Raw genomic sequence first — 16194 nt, forward strand, 5'->3', positions numbered from 1 at the left:
TGTCCCATTTCAAGTTTTCAAATGTATAACAATCTTTTGAAAATAGCTGATCTACAAGCTCACAATGCGTCGCATCAAGACGCATTGTGAGCTTGTAGATCGGCTGTTTTCAAATGGCCGAAATGTATACAGAGCTGAAATGGTTAATGTAGGTTTTGTATCTACAAAGTAACTAGTAACTAAAGTTTTCAAATAAATGTAGTAGGGCAAAAGTACAATATTTGGATCCGAGATGTAGTGGAGTAGAAGTAAAAGTATTGGAAATTGGAAATACTCAAGTAAAGTACAAATTCCTCAATTATACTTAGTTACTTTCCACCACTGCCCGCCCGCAGGGGCGCGCGAGTGTCTCTGCATGCCTGCGTGTGTGCATGCTTGAGTGTGTGTGTCTGTGTGTGCTTGCGTGCATGCATGCATGCTGCATTTTCAGTGCATGGAACCATGTGTGCTGTAAGGGATCGAGAGAGGAGTTTGGAAAGGCTATAGTTGATTGTTATGCACTGTTATGGTGCAGAAAATTCTGCTGAGCACCTTCTGCTGTCAACCTTCCAATTAGTAGCATGGCAACTGCACAAGAGAGGGAATGTGGTAGTGTTGAGTGCTGATTTTGGAAGCTTGTGACAGCGTGTGCATGTGCGTGCACGTGTGTGCGTGTGCGTGTGCGTGTGTGAGAGCGTGCGTGCCTGTGTGTGTGTGTGAGCGTGCGTGCATTTCTGTTTTTCTGTATGTGTCTATGTTGTACCAATTAATAATGAGTGGTTTTCCTGCAAGTCGTAAATTACGTGCAAACTGAAATGCCTACGTTAGCAAAATTGTGAAAACAGAAAGCAGAATTTGGTGTATCTTGAAGCTGCACATGTCAAGCGAACTCATTTCTTCATAATCCAGCCAAATGCTGAGAGAGGTGTAAACTTTATTCCAAAATTGTTTAGTGAGTGTTTTTTTGTTTTTTTGATTGATTTAATATTTTATTAGGCAAACAATATAAAACAGCACAGTTACATTTAAAATACTTTGTCTAACAGGTCCGTTCATGAAAGTCCTTGCGGACTTGTTTCCAGCATTAGTCCCAAACTGTCCATTGTTAGTGTTAGGGTTAGCCCTAGGTTGATATGTAATTACACATAATTGTAGCTCATTGCGATCAAGTACTTTATTCCATCTAATGATTTCATCAAATCCTTTAAGATAGGACTTTCCTTTTTACATGATTAAAAAGTGACTTGTATGGGAAGATGGAGTGTGCATGGGGATTTCATGAGGGCAGTGGTGTGTTCTACCGTGGTACGCTGTGTGGCCTGCAGATTTTTTCCGGTGCCATCGTATACACTGTACATCCAAAAACCATTCGAGGACATCGTATCTGATACGTTGATACGCATCTGATACGCTGCACGCAGGAGGGGCTGGGCTGGGGGGGGGCAGCAATACAATCAGCAAGAATGTGGTCTGTCTGACTAGAATGACTCGAGGTGAAGGCTTATCATGTGTGTGGCTATTGTTCTTGAGGTGATAATTAATGGCTGCTGGCGAAGGAATTCACCCATTAACTCAACGACCTGCCATTCACGTACAGTAGGTCACTGAATTGAGTACGTCATTTCTATTCAAATTGCATGTCATAGCACAGCACAGCATAATCTTGAATCTTCAATACAGTTTGTGTCTTCAATGCCAAGTTAATACTATTCTGTAATAGATACAGGAATGCTCGCTGTTAACACTGCTATTATATCTGATAAGTCTAACCAGCATTTATTCATAACAATCCTTGCACTATTCTATGGTAATAACTTTGCATTGAAAATGCATCTAAAGGCTAAAAGCAGCTCCGAAGTGGTTGAGTTACAGGGTGATTAACATTAGAAACAGTAGAAAATCAGTACAAAGCATATCGTCAGTGTCCAGCCGGGACCAGCTAACTCAATTTTCAGTTTTTTGTTTTTTTTTCATAAATCAACGCTATTGAACCCCCTCTACATCTGTGTAATTTTTTTTTAAATAATAACATATGAAAAGTATTAAAAAGCGCCTCTGACGAAAACTCCTAACTCCATTGGACCCTCAAACTGTCCGTCAAAAACAAACAACTCCCCCCTCCTCTCAGGCTCTCGAGAAGCTCTGCTCTGTATGAGGCAGACAGGTAGAAGATTTTTCAATGCTTTTGGGAGAACATAAACTGGGAAGAGAAGAGAATGTATGTGCAAGGTTTGATAGATGTCACCCCAGTAAAGAGGAGAAGGGTGTCTTCACAAAGGTCATCTGCTCGTGTTTTCTTTTTAAATGTTAATGGACAGAGAATGAGTGTGTGTGCAGGAGTTTGTTTCAAACATCTCCAAGAGCTCAAGGAGATCATGCCAAAAGACTTTCACAGCTTTTATGACAATCTAAAGCACTAAGAAACACCCACCACACACACGCAACACACAACACACAACAGTGTGATAATAAAATGTTGATAGGTATATGATAGGTAAATTCAACTGTGGTTGTTATTGTTAGTGCAGTAGGCTACAGATTTGACAGATTCTATTTTTCATGAATGTATTTTGTATTTATATGCCATTTATTTATTGTTGGTGTGCCATGATCGCTTTTGTTAAATACATGATTGAGTATTGAGGCAAAATTGTTTGTTGCACTCAACTGTAGAAGAACAACAGTGGTAACAGTTAGATCCATGGTTGTTTACAATGCATGTTAAAATAAAAGTTGTTTAAGTACAGAATTCAGCTTGATCTATAGTATATGAGGATGGCGCTCACCATAAATAGCTGATCTCCAAGCTCACAATGCGTTGTGATGTGTTGTGAGCTTTGAGATCCATTGCCAGCTGTTCTTATCAATGATGGACAAAACCTCCTAACTCCACTTGCACTGGATTTGGGTAAAGTGGTGATAATATAATGACACATGCAAGTATCTGATAATATATAAAGTCACAATACCAAGTTTGATGAGGCAGTATTGCTTTGTTTTAAAAATATAAGGTTTTCTTCATTTTCTGAACAAATTGATATTTTGTTTTTCATTTCCTGAACAATTACCATTTTGGATTTAGCTGGTTCCGGCCGAACAGCAGAGATATTGTAATTGTACTCAGTGTTACTGTGAAACTGGGCCTGAGTGGGCCTGGCCGAGTTTGTGCGGGGCAGAAATGCGAGCGAAGCGCGCACATTTTTTTTTAACATTAATTCATTATATACGCGCGCATGCCGTGCGTGTGGGAGGAACTAGGGAGGGAATAGTTATAGTATATACCCTCCAAAAAAATCTAGAACACACCACTGCATGAGGGCTAATGGTTACCCTGGACATCCAGTGCAAATGAGAGGTATACGGCGTATTTAAGTGATTTACTTAATTAGCACACATTCATTAGCATAACAACACCATCTGTTCACTTGCTTGACTGCTAACAGTGTCCTGGACTCCCATCTTGTGTGACTGGCCGATACTATAGCCTCTGTCAGCTAATTCAGAAACGATGGCTTTAATAAGACTCCAAGTCCAACAAAATCTGATTTAGAGACAGTCTGGAAGCCTGTGTGCCTGGAAGGTACTTGTCCACTGTATTGTAACGAGCCGCGATTGGGATGGCACAGAGTTGGGGGTGGATGTGTGCGGGGGAGATAATTGAGGCGAAACTGGCGCGCTGTATGGTGTAATTGGTGGCTGGAGGGCAAATGTAGTGAGCAAGCGTCCTTTAACTAATTGGTCTCTTTCATTGTGTTTTCCTCCGCATCTGATCAGCTGTTTTGGAAATACAGCATAGATCTGAAGGGGGAAAATTTAGCGCCAAGATTCTGACATGAATTTGAAGTCTGAAGATAAAAAAAAGAAAGTTGTAGATCTAAATCTATAGTGTTTTGATTAAGAGGAGGGCTTGGGGACTAATGTGGGCTAACATGGGCTTGAGTGGTTTCCTTGTACAAAAGGAACTTTTTTAATCAGCTTTCTCAAGGAGGCAGGATTGTACAGTATAAGGTCAAGTGATTAATTTGCTGAGGAAAACACCTGTCTAGTTGAGTTTTTCATTAATCTCTTTAAAATTGTGCAGTATAAACTGAACTATTGTTCATGTACTGTATAGCTTTTTGCAACATACTGCACCATAACGAGTATCAGGAAATGAGCTATCCAGCAGTCTGTGAGTTTGATGATGGGACATAACATTCACATTTTGAACGGAAAGGTGGACTTATAAAGTGGACATACGTATGAGACATGTTAGCCAGGGTAGCTTAAGTGAGCAGGTCCATGATATGTGTTTTGCACAAGGATATTACGACACAACCTTGTAACCAGTGTTGTAAAGTAACTAAGTACATTAAATGTAAAAATACCTCAAAATGGTACTTAAGTACAACACTTGAGGACAATACTCAAGTACTTAAAGTAATACTAGGTAACTTTAAAAAAAAAGTTAAATTTGATATCTTTTGTGAGTGGCAAATGTTTCACAACACCCATTCTATGAATTTCACTCCCGAAAGCCTTTTATAAACATATTTTCTATTGAAAGTGGACAGGGGTGTCTTTCCCGCGAAAATGAAATCATCCGGACGGAAAACGGAAACGGAAATGCACCGGTTTCCTGGAACTACCGCGCTAGTAACAAAAAGGACTTTCATGCTGTTTTTATGGCATTATAGGATTTGAAGACGGAAATACAACAGCAAAAGAAAACACGGCTCACGGTAACTAAAGCTCCACTGGCTAAGAGAAGCGATCCGCAAATAGTATAAAACAACAAAAAGCTTTTTGAAACGCTTCCGCCTTCCAGGTGAAGACAAATGGAATTCTGGGTAATGCAGGAATCCGCTAAAGACCTGCAATGACGCTAGTGACCAGCAGAGGTTGCTAAAATTGTCATTTTGGGACCTACCAAGTACGGCTTTAAGTACCATTTTGAGGTATTTTTACTTTACTGGAGTATTTCCAATTTTCAGTACTTTTACTTTTACTCCACTACAATTATTTAAAAAAACTTGAGTTACTTTGTAGATTTTGATTATTATTACAAAACATACAGTAACCACTTCAGCCCTATATACATTAACATTTCGGCCATTTGAAAATAGCAGATCTACAAGCTCACAATGCGTCGCATCGTGACGCATTGTGAGCTTGTAGATCTGCTATTTTCAAAAGATTTTTATACATTTGAAAACTTGTGAAATGGGACATTCTACATAATGAGTACTTTGTACCTTAAGTACATTTTGATACCAATACTTTTGTACTTTTACTCAAGTAATTTTTTAATTCCGGACTTTTACTTGTAATAGAATATTTCTACATTGCAGTATTGATAGTTTTATTTGAGTACATTTTTACCAGCTTGCAAAGCACGCTGGTCTTAGAAGAGACTGATCTACTAGTCAGCCATGTGTTCGACATATTCGCAACATGTTTTCAATCATTGGCTGTCCTTTAAACCAATGGGGAAACTTTCCCATACTCTTGTGACAAATGCACATTATATTTATTATAATTATCTGCTTGATCTATGGGTGTTATTATGTCTGATTGATATGTGACATCTGATCTATCTATGCATGTTATTATATACGTGTGATATGTAACATGTTGGACACATTTCCTATTCACGTGAGGTAATGGGTCTGATCACTGGGGTGATTGAGTGATTGATGCCACACTCTACTTGACAAATAGAGGGTGTGGTGCGCGCAGAACTCAGATCATACAAACCTGTGTAGCAGATGCGACAGGAGAGGGACAGAGGAGATCTCCTCCAGGCGCCAGTATTACTGAGTTTAAGGAACAACATTTATACATAATAGTAAACTGCAGCCACCAACAGAGAACGTTCGAGCCCATCGGACCTGCCGTTGCTGCCGTGCTGCGGGATTCGAACGTTGTGGAGTTTGTGAGCGAGGTGCCAGTCGGGAGGAGCCGCGGCTGGTGAGGCAAAACCAAGCGTCCATTTTCTTTGTGGATTACAAATTAGGGATACCCCGCCCGAACTTTAGCTATTATTTGGACGCCAGTGCGGAAGACGTTTACCTTTTCGTTTGGATATAAAGACAATAGACACTCTCGAGACCGCGCCCCACGAGAGGCCGTTCGGATCATAAGGAGGAGTTGTTTATTATTGTTTGACAAAGCGAGTAAGCGACTGACCGTGCAGCGCTCCGACTGTGTAACTGAAGTTGTCACCTTGTATATTGTTCACGGGTGAATCTGTGATGTGAGGGGTTCGTGAGAGGAACATTTGGGTTGTTGATTTGTGTGTTTGTTTGTTTATTAGGGACAGAGATAGGGACAGAAGTGACTTAAAGCCTTTATTTATAATTTGTTTGGCCATTTCACTTAAATGGCCAAATTCACTTAAATTAAATCCTGCCGATCCTGTTGATTTTTCTTTTAGTTAATAATTTTCCCTTAAAGGGGTAGTTCACCCCCAAAATGACTTTTTTTCTATGGATTACTCACCCCATGGAGCCTTGAATTCATGGATATTTTTTTGTTTTTGTCGCATTCCTTCCTCTATTATTTGATTATAATACATTTTGCCCCATTGATTCCGGTAGGAGACACAAATGCATTTGTGTCTCCTACCGGAATCAATGGGGACAAATTTATTATAATCAAATTATTGGCTTAGGAATGTGACAAAAACTAAAAAAAATCTATGAATTCAAGGCTCCATGGGGTGAGTAATCCATAGAAAAAAAAATATTTTGGGGGTGAACTACCCCTTTAAGAGTAAAAGGGCGATTGTTACACTCTGAACGGGCGGTCTCGTCCTCCCAAGCTATGGTATTAGACACGCCTCTCGCCTCCATGCCTACTACACACGCCTGCCGTCGTTTCAAATCAACGTGACACAGAGCAATATATAGGACAACATTTAAGAAAAGTACTTGAGTAAATGTACTTAGTTACTTCACACCTCTGCATACGAGCTGCGTAGCGTGCGTTCTGCTCTGCCTTTAAGTACAGTACTTGAGTAAATGTACTTAGTTACTTTACAGCTCATCTGTGTTGTAGGCAGACAGAGAACATTTTCGCCGACTTTATACCGCCCGTCCCCGCATGGGGGGAGGGGGGTCTGTGGACAAATACATATTAATCTGGGGGTCCATGAACATGTTTGAGCACACAAACTGTGTTTTCCTATCGCCGGCTGTGTTGTTGACGGACCACGGATGCACGCTTATACAGTACTTGAGTAAATGTACTTAGTTACTTTACACCTCCTCTGTGTTGTAGGCAAGCAGACGAAGAACATTCTCGCCGACTTTATACCGCCCGTCCCCGCACGGGCGGTTCCAACTTTATAATGGAAGTCAATGGAGCTCTGATCGGGCTGAAACCTTGCCTAAATCTGGAGTCATACAGTAGACATGGCTTACTGTAGATGGCTGACGTCACGTGAAGTCCGAGGTCCACAATGGTGCCACGCCCGTTCCCATGTGGATCCCGAGATCCACGTGATGTAATGTATTTCTTTATTCCTTATCTAAAGTCCTTTAGCAAGAGACTTATTTTTCTTGGTGCTCAGCATAAATATACAACAATGTACAGTAATGAGAGTGCCTTTACATTACATTACAAAATAATGTACGGTATGGGAAATGTTTACCCAAAGTTAATTGCTATATAGGGCCATCCTAAAGGGCAATGTAATTTCCTTAACAACAGATCACAGAGGCACAGGAGGCTACATGGCTGCCCTAAAGTTGGGAAAAGTAAAAAAGTGCTCCATAGCTGTACTGCTTTGGGTTTCAAGTGAGGTGATAACTACAGTGTAGTTTAAAACAGGAGACAGCTTTTATAAGAGGGGCATTTCGAGACGTAGCTGTTTAACCCATTAAGACCGGGGACACATCTGTGACATTTTACAGCTCGATTTGAGCTATAGTTATTGTTTTATACTTTGGGCTATTCACAAATAGCAGATCTACAAGCTCGTAGCGCTGCTTGTACGGTAGATCTGCTATTTTTTTGAAAAATCTTGAAAGTTTTTGCAAATCTTTGAATATATATGTTTTTTAAGCAAACATTTGTAACTCAAATCTTTGCTTCTGGAGGTCCCTGGAACTAAATATTTTACAAATGTTCGCTTTAAAAAATGATATATTCAAAGATTTGGACGACATTTTCTGGATTCTTCAAAAATAGCAGATCTACAAGCTCATAGCGCGGCACTTGGTGCCGCGCTATGAGCTTGTATATCTGCTATTTTTTAATAGCCCAAAGACATCTAAAAACACACAGATGCGTTCCCGGATTGATTGGGTTAATGATTGAAGAGTTAAAAAAAACTAACAGAACAGCCTTTTTTTTTCAAGCCAACACGTCCAAACAATGAGCTGCTGCTGCAAAACAGCGTGCCATGGAACTAAGCCAAAGGAAAAGATAGCACCCCATTTCCATGATATGAAACACTGACATAACGCTCTGGCATTGCTTTAATGTTGTTCTAATCAGTGCAGAACAAACGATTCTGTTTCCAGCAGAAGGTTCAGTGTGCCTATAATAAATCTCCACACCACATCCTCCTCCATATTTCTCTCTTTTTAGTTTCATCATCTTTCACTGGTTTGGATCACACAAGTTTCTTTCAGTTTCTGTATAACCTCTAATCGATGCTTGGACTCGCCTGTCGGCCTCTCCGTAGCCTTCTGCTATACTTATCTGTCATCTGTAAAGTGTCATTCCCCCCCATCCTCTCTTCTCCTCTGTGGATACGAAAAAAGAGGGGGAAAAAAACAGACATTCTGACTTTGATTAAACTGTCTGCTTTAACAAAACTGTCTCACTTTTCATTTCCTGCAGGACAGTGCTGAAACAAGGTCAGGTTATATTTTCCGCTCTCTTTGTCTTTTTATTCCCTCTTTGTTTCGTTTTATGCTTTTTTTTCCCTCCGTAATGTGAAGATATTCTGCCACATATTCAGAATGTGTGTGTGTGGTGTGCATGGTGCTCCTGTGTGGCTTATTCTGTCATTGCCTGAAGTGTGTTATCAGCGAACAGCAGGAGCGGCGCTGATATTAGCTCGGCGGTTCAAAGCCACTCCAGGGCGCCACAGGGACCGTCCCCCACCTGCCAGGGCAAAGCGTGTAGCACATCTAATCAGACACGCTAGGATCATTAACACCACAGACTGGGCCAGCCCCCCCCTTAAATTCCCCAACAATTGTGAGCGTACACACTCACACGCACACACACACACACACGCACGCACGCTCGTGCGCGCACGCGCACACACACACACACACACACACACACACACACACACACACACACACACACACACACACACACACACACACACACACACACACACACACACACACACACACACACACACACACACACACACACACACACACACACACACACACTCCAAAACTTTCTGGCAGGCTACCTAAATGGCTCGATCGCACCTGCTCTCCCTCTCTACACTTTTCCTATCTTGCCGTCTATCAACTGCTGTACTTATTTTTTATTCTGGTTTATTTGCCTCTCCCTGAACTCGTTTATTTCAAACTGTGGGCCTCAAACGAGCCGTCCTCCTTCGTCTGCCACTCTCCATTATTCATGAGTTGACGGGCCGGACGGACACCTGTCCGTTCCGGCCTCGACCCTGGCTCAACATGACCAGATTATCTCCGCAGGGCCCCATTTTGTTTTTGGCTCACGGCGTTGCCGCGTGCCGTGCACACAAAGCCGTCACACACATGGCAATACAATGACAGTTGGCTGTCCAATCTCATTACAGGTGCCACTGCCAAATGCTGTCAGTCAAAGGAATTGACTTCTCCCACTTTTTGAGGGTTTGGCGCTGGCGTACACACTTCCCCTCTTTGTCTTGGTACACTATGCAGCACTTAATGGCTGATGAGCTGTCCCCTCTCTATATAATGAAGCTCTGGTATGAAAGCTGTCAACAGCAGAGGTAATAGCTGTGCTTGCAACTTAACCCATTAAAGACTGGGAACGCATCTGTGTGTCATTTTATTGTGAGAGATTGAGATTTATTAATTTATTTGCCTATTCAAAAATAGCAGATCTACAAGCTCATAGCTTGAAGATCTGCTATTTTTGAAAAATCGTCAACATTTTGGAACATCTTTGAATATATATAGTATTTATATATATATTTTTTCAAGCGAATATTTTTAATTAAAATCTTTGCTTCTGGGGGATTCTACAAATGTCCTCTAAATCCTAACAGTTTTTTTTTGTTGAAAAAACGTATGTTGCTATATATCAGTGGTTCTCAAATCTTTTTAAGTCAAGGACCCCCCCCCCCCCATATTTTGTGCCAGGGACCCCCAGAAGTAAAGATTTGAGTTAACAAGGGAACCAGGGGACCTGGTACTGCCAGACCCCTAGTGGTTGAAATCTGAATGGCCGGAAATCTGAATGGCCGACAGAGCACTACGTCACGCCAAGCTTGGCCAATCAAAAAGAGGGACATGTAAGCACCATATATGGACAAAAACATTGAACCGGGAGGAAAAAACGTTGACCGAGAGGAAAAGACGGACCGACATGTAGGCTGACCTGGGTCTGGCAAAAATGTATATGTTACAGGGAAATTGGCATTCCAGGGAAATTGAAAGGGGTGCGTTTGTTTTCACCGCCCCCCAGGCAATTCTGTAGAACAACCAACGCTAGAGGGCAATGCAAGCCAGACATGAGCCCTACACCACGAGCGCGCACACACACCCGCGAACAGCCTTATTCCATGCAGTTGAAGCACAAGGGGGCGAGGCTGGCGGGCTATGTTAGTGCAGTGAGTGACAGTTGGGGCAAACGCAGTCCCCACAACATCATTTACGATTCTGTGCCTATCGGTACATAACTCGGACGGCGCTTAAGTCGACTAGCAGACCATCGGCCGGTCGTCGCGGGCACTCGCGCCTGGAGGCGCTCGGGCGCGACGCCTCGGCCTCAAGGTCTGCTGAGTCGGCGCGCCTCCGTCATGGTCCAAAACTATACTTTATTGGCGAAAAAAAGTAGTCCGCGGTTGTTTGAAAAAGTAATGTCCCAAGCGGGAGTCTAACCCAGGCTCCCAGTGGTAGTGGATGGGGAGTCCAATGATTATCGAAGTGCGCCACTGAGGCTTCCTGGTTGCTACGTTGTTCTCGTGCTCGTCCTCGCATCAAAGCCCCGCATCGCAGCCCCGTGCCTAAAGACAAGCGCTCCCCTTTCAATTTCCCTGTAATGCCAATTTCCCTGTGACATGTATACCCCCCTCCCCCATTTCTGAAGCTTTACCACTTGATAACTATCTTTTTATTTTTTACTTTTTGTTTTACTGTTTTTGTTTCTGTCTTATGCGTATGATTTTGTGTATGTACACTGTTTTGTATGTAGGTCTGTCTGAGTCTGTTGCTGAGCCTATAAAATAAACAAAGGAAGCATACAGTACAGTAGCTCATGTAAATGTGCATAGCGGGTTTTTGTCCCCACCGCGGTCAATAGGGAACTCAGAGGGTGATAATTGAACAGAAACGCCACAATAGAATGAATAGAGACAAAAGGACAGACAGGCCTCAGAAGGGAGCTGGTATCTGGTGTTCTTCTGAAAGTCATCTCTTTCATCAGTAGCTCTTGATGGTGTCTTCTCTCATCTTCCTCTCACACACCAAAAGATTTCGGTCCGTCGTTAAAGGAGTGATCTGATGCCGTTCTGCAAATCACCAGCTTTCCTGGGGGCTAATTAGCCCCGTAGCTCTGCTGACTATGGTCTTTACCTGACCTACTCCAGTCACAGTGCATTAAAATCCTGCTCATCCTTATCCACAACAAAAAAAAAAGAAATTGAAACAACTCTTGATCCAAAGAATTGGGACCAAACAGCCTGGAGTTCAAAAAGTGAAGATGTGCGTGTCAATATAACAGTTGCCATTGATGGGAAGGGAGTGTTGATGTGGAACAAAGGAGACTCAGATGATAATTACATCTGATGAAGTGGAAAGAGCCGTGGTGAAAACATTGTGCTTGTCATCTTGAGTTGGTGTTAAAAGGGTTGCTTGGGAGAACGTTCCAATTAGCCCTTGTTGTCGTTGTTGTTCAGCCTTCGTGTTGACAACAACAAAAAAGGAAATCCGAACGTTTCCACAGGCCATCCGCTTGTCTTCAGCACCGATCTCATCATGCTAACTCCCACAACAAAGCTGTCTAGAAACCATTTTGGAACTCTTGCGTGTTCTTTTTATAATGAGTTGTGTTATGTGATTCAATTACACCTAAAAGTTGCAGAGTGTACAAAAAATCTCAGAGTTACACACCCGTAAGGGACCATTTGGAACCCCCTCAAGGAACCATGAGAGTAGGCTACCTGGTTCACATTTTGAGACACACTGGTGTAGCTGAGTGTCAGTCAACATGCACAATATCAGCACCATGACACATTTGACCAGAATGGAACAGAGCCTTCATTAGTATCATTGGTAACACCTGTGAAGGAAGTAAGAAGAGGCCCAATTTCTTTCCAATATGGCTGCTGGTCATAGAGCCTATTTATGCTACAGGTGTCGAAGGTGTCGTGCGTGCAGAGAACGGCCGAGAATAGCAGACGTCCAAGCTCACAACAGTCGCATCCGCGACGCGATGTGAGCTTGTACTGTGTATCAGCTATTCTCGGCGCGCAATACTGTTGCGCGATGTATATAATGTCTCGCTAGGGCGCACCTCACTAGCCAACACACAAGGAGGTTGAATGAAATGAAACCAACGCTCCCCCAAAACAACAGGTTTTGGGATCTATTGGGAATTGACATGAAACAGTCAACTGTGCATTCAGTCTCAATGTTTGTAAACAAATAATTGGTCTATTGGTGCGTGATCTTTTGGGCCATGTGTGCTGTGTCCTACTAGACTAGAGCATTTTAAGTAATCAGTGTTAATCGGATCTGTTAGAAATAGTAGAAATTTAGGGAAATTCAGGATTTTACATAACATAATAACATCATCATAAAGACACCCACAAACAAATATGAATAAAGTATACACTGTGCAGAACAAGAGACACGTCAATAAATAGAAAGTAGCCTATAGAGACATACTGTATGCACTTTATAAACTAACCTGCTACCAGGCAGGATAAAGGGTATGTACCTGATATGTTATTTTTTATACAAAAAAAAAGTGTAAAAGTGAAAACTCTATATGACTTCCTTACATCCTAGAGTGTTGGTGCAGTTACATGGGTTTCTCCTTCTCCAGCTCTTAGTAATTAGGAAATAAATATTCAGGTTGAGATACCAATTTTATCCAATCAGGAGAGAGAACCCCACAAAGATCATGTTCCAGTTTAAAATGAGTCTGCTCATTTTTGTTTTGTTTAATCACTTCCAATTTCACTTGTTTAGCCTGTATCCTGTATGAGTTCTCTCTCCTATATTGAAATATTTAGCCAATATTCCACATCTTTGTAATTCTATACTTCATTTCAGTTCTTCGGGTTCTTCATTTCAGTTCTTTACACTTCACTACTGTGTATGGTAATATGAAAATATGAAAATGGACATAACAAGATAAACTTACGCATTAACTCAGTCTGCTTTTTTAATTTCATTTCCTAATATCCTCTGCTGCAACCGAGGTATTGTATTGCTTTTCTAATCAATATGTGGAAGAAGTAATATATGTGTTTATTATCGTCTCTTGTTCAGTGGGGGTGAAAAATTAAGCGTGCTGGTTGGCTGTCTCAGAATACAGAACGCATAGTGAATAAAACATGTCCTTGTTCGATGGAAGATGCCTTTAACCACAAACCCTCATAAATTCTATTTATGAGTGGCCATAGCTGAACGGGTAGAGAGGCTTTCTGGGAAACAGAATGTCCCATGTTCGATTCACATGTCCATGAGCAGGACAGGCTCACAACACGACAGGTTGAGAGCTTGTAGATCTGCTATTTTTGCTGAATGTTCACCTATTTTTGCCAAAAGTTTGCCTATTTTTGACGAATGTTCACTTATGACAGACTCAGGATAGGGAAGCTGTTTTAAGTTTTTGGGAAAATATAATGAAGTAGGCAAATGTTTAATTGTTCAACTTGAACTGTAAGAACGATCCTCTCAGTGCAGATGCAGGGATGTAAAACTGTGATCGTCTCAGAAGTCTACAGTATAGCAAAAACAAAATCGGAGTTGTCATTAGCATATACTACGAACCGTGGCTGAGAGCCGTGGAACACATGCTTTGTGGAGCATTGCAGACGAGGGATATTAAAATACCTTCCCACCAGACCTATAACTGCGACTTCAGAGGCCTCCCAATTATTGCTCAAACCAGTCCCATCCATGCCATGCTGATACTGGCTGAAGGCAAGAGAGGCGGGTTTTTTCAGCTGAACAATCTTTGATCTTCAGACTGTGGCCTATAGGTAGAGAATGCAGAGAGATTCGTATAGCTCAGAGAAGGATTGTGAGTTCGAATAAATGTTTGAAATGAAATGAGCCCCAGAAAACACCGACATCAAAAGGTTGAGCTACATCAAAAGTTCCAGCTCCCTGTGGAGCAAATAATTGATTTCTTATACCTGCCATCAAACTAATTTAATTGTTTCCAAGAGAATAGCTTTAACTCGTTTTGGGCGGGAACCCCTATTTTTAACTATACCTTTCAAGACGGGAACCCCTTTTGGGGTTCCTGTTGCTATGTACAGTATATATAGTAACATAATATCTTTGTAATGTTTTGAATACATATTTGAAGTTTTTCAGAAAGCTTAGGTCAGGATTTAGAAGGCGTTTTTAGAATCGGTAGAAGGCGTTTTTAGAACTCAGGTCTAAATGCCAATGTCATCATTTGCATGAATGTATTTATTCAATATCCAATTATTTCACAACAGTCCCAACTCAACACAAACAGTGTACTGTATATTACCCTATTTGTTCATCATACTATATCATGGCAGCTTGAATAAGAATATTTTACCATAAGATTTTAACCCATTAAGACCTGAGGCCGATTCTACAAAATTTCTTCTAAATCCTAACAGTTTCTTGAAAAAAACTCAGGGTTACGGATGTAACCCCGGTTTCTTTAGAATTCGGAGTAACATACTCACTATGGGATATCAGCGCCCCCTGGCGTTGATGCAGAGCTACATACCATAAACTCCCGGGCCATTCATTGGCTGAGAAGGGTATGTCACGTGTCCGGTAGACCGGAAGAGGTATAAAACCTCTTGCGTGACGTGGCTCATCCTCTTTAACACGCTTCCTGCATGCAGATGCACACAAACAGGGGTGTTAGGTGAGTATGTTACTCCGAATTCTAAAGAAACCGGGGTTACATCCGTAACCCTGAGTTTCTTGTCTAATTCTCCGTAACATACTCACTATGGGATACATAAACCCCCCTGGGGCTTATAGCCATAACGAATCTCAGGTCCGCACGCCCCCTAGCCATAAAGCCCCGTCCCCCTGGACGTGACCTTCGGCCTCACGGGCGCCCCAGCCCTCCGGGCCGGGGTGCGGTATATAATTGAAAGAAAAGGACCCTGACAGACCAAGTCTGCCTATTCATCTAATGAACAGACACAAGTCTGACCCATAAGTGAAAACAAGGAAACAGGGCCTCCTCCCCTGGAAACCTACCAACGGTGGTTCCGAGGGGACTCAAGAGAAGGAAGGTAGAGAAGGGAACAAAGGCGGGTTACACAAAAGACCTGCCTAACCTCCCCTACCCTAACTAGAGACAGCCGCTATGTCCAGTACAGCGTGCGCCACTGACGCCGCTGCCACATCCAGGCTGTAGAAAGCCGCAAAAGTCGATGGAGACGACCAGTTTGCGGCCGCGCACACCTCCTGGACCGACATTTCCCTGGAGAGGGCCCAGGAAGTAGCCACGCCTCTAGTAGAGTGAGCCTTCAGTCCTTCTGGAACTGGAGCGCCACTACTGACGTAGGCCAGCCTAAATGGCATCCACACTCCATCTAGAAAGCGTCGCCTTAGTCACTGCCTTCCTCCGACCATCTGGGCCGAAGGAGACAAAAAGTTGCGACGACGACCGGCCGACCGCCGTCCTCTGGCAGTAGAGCTTCAACGCCCTCACTGGGCAGAGACAGTGCAGCCGCCTATCCTCTGCCGAAGCGAAAGGAGGCGGATGGAAAACTATCAGCCCAACCGGTGTCTGGGTCACCATTCCGTTCTTGGGAACAAACGCCATGTTGGGCTTAACCAAACCCTGCTGTCG

The sequence above is a fragment of the Gymnoscopelus braueri genome (genome assembly GCF_963280865.1).
Source record: "Gymnoscopelus braueri genome assembly, chromosome: 5".
Taxonomy (NCBI): Eukaryota; Metazoa; Chordata; class Actinopteri; order Myctophiformes; family Myctophidae; genus Gymnoscopelus; species Gymnoscopelus braueri.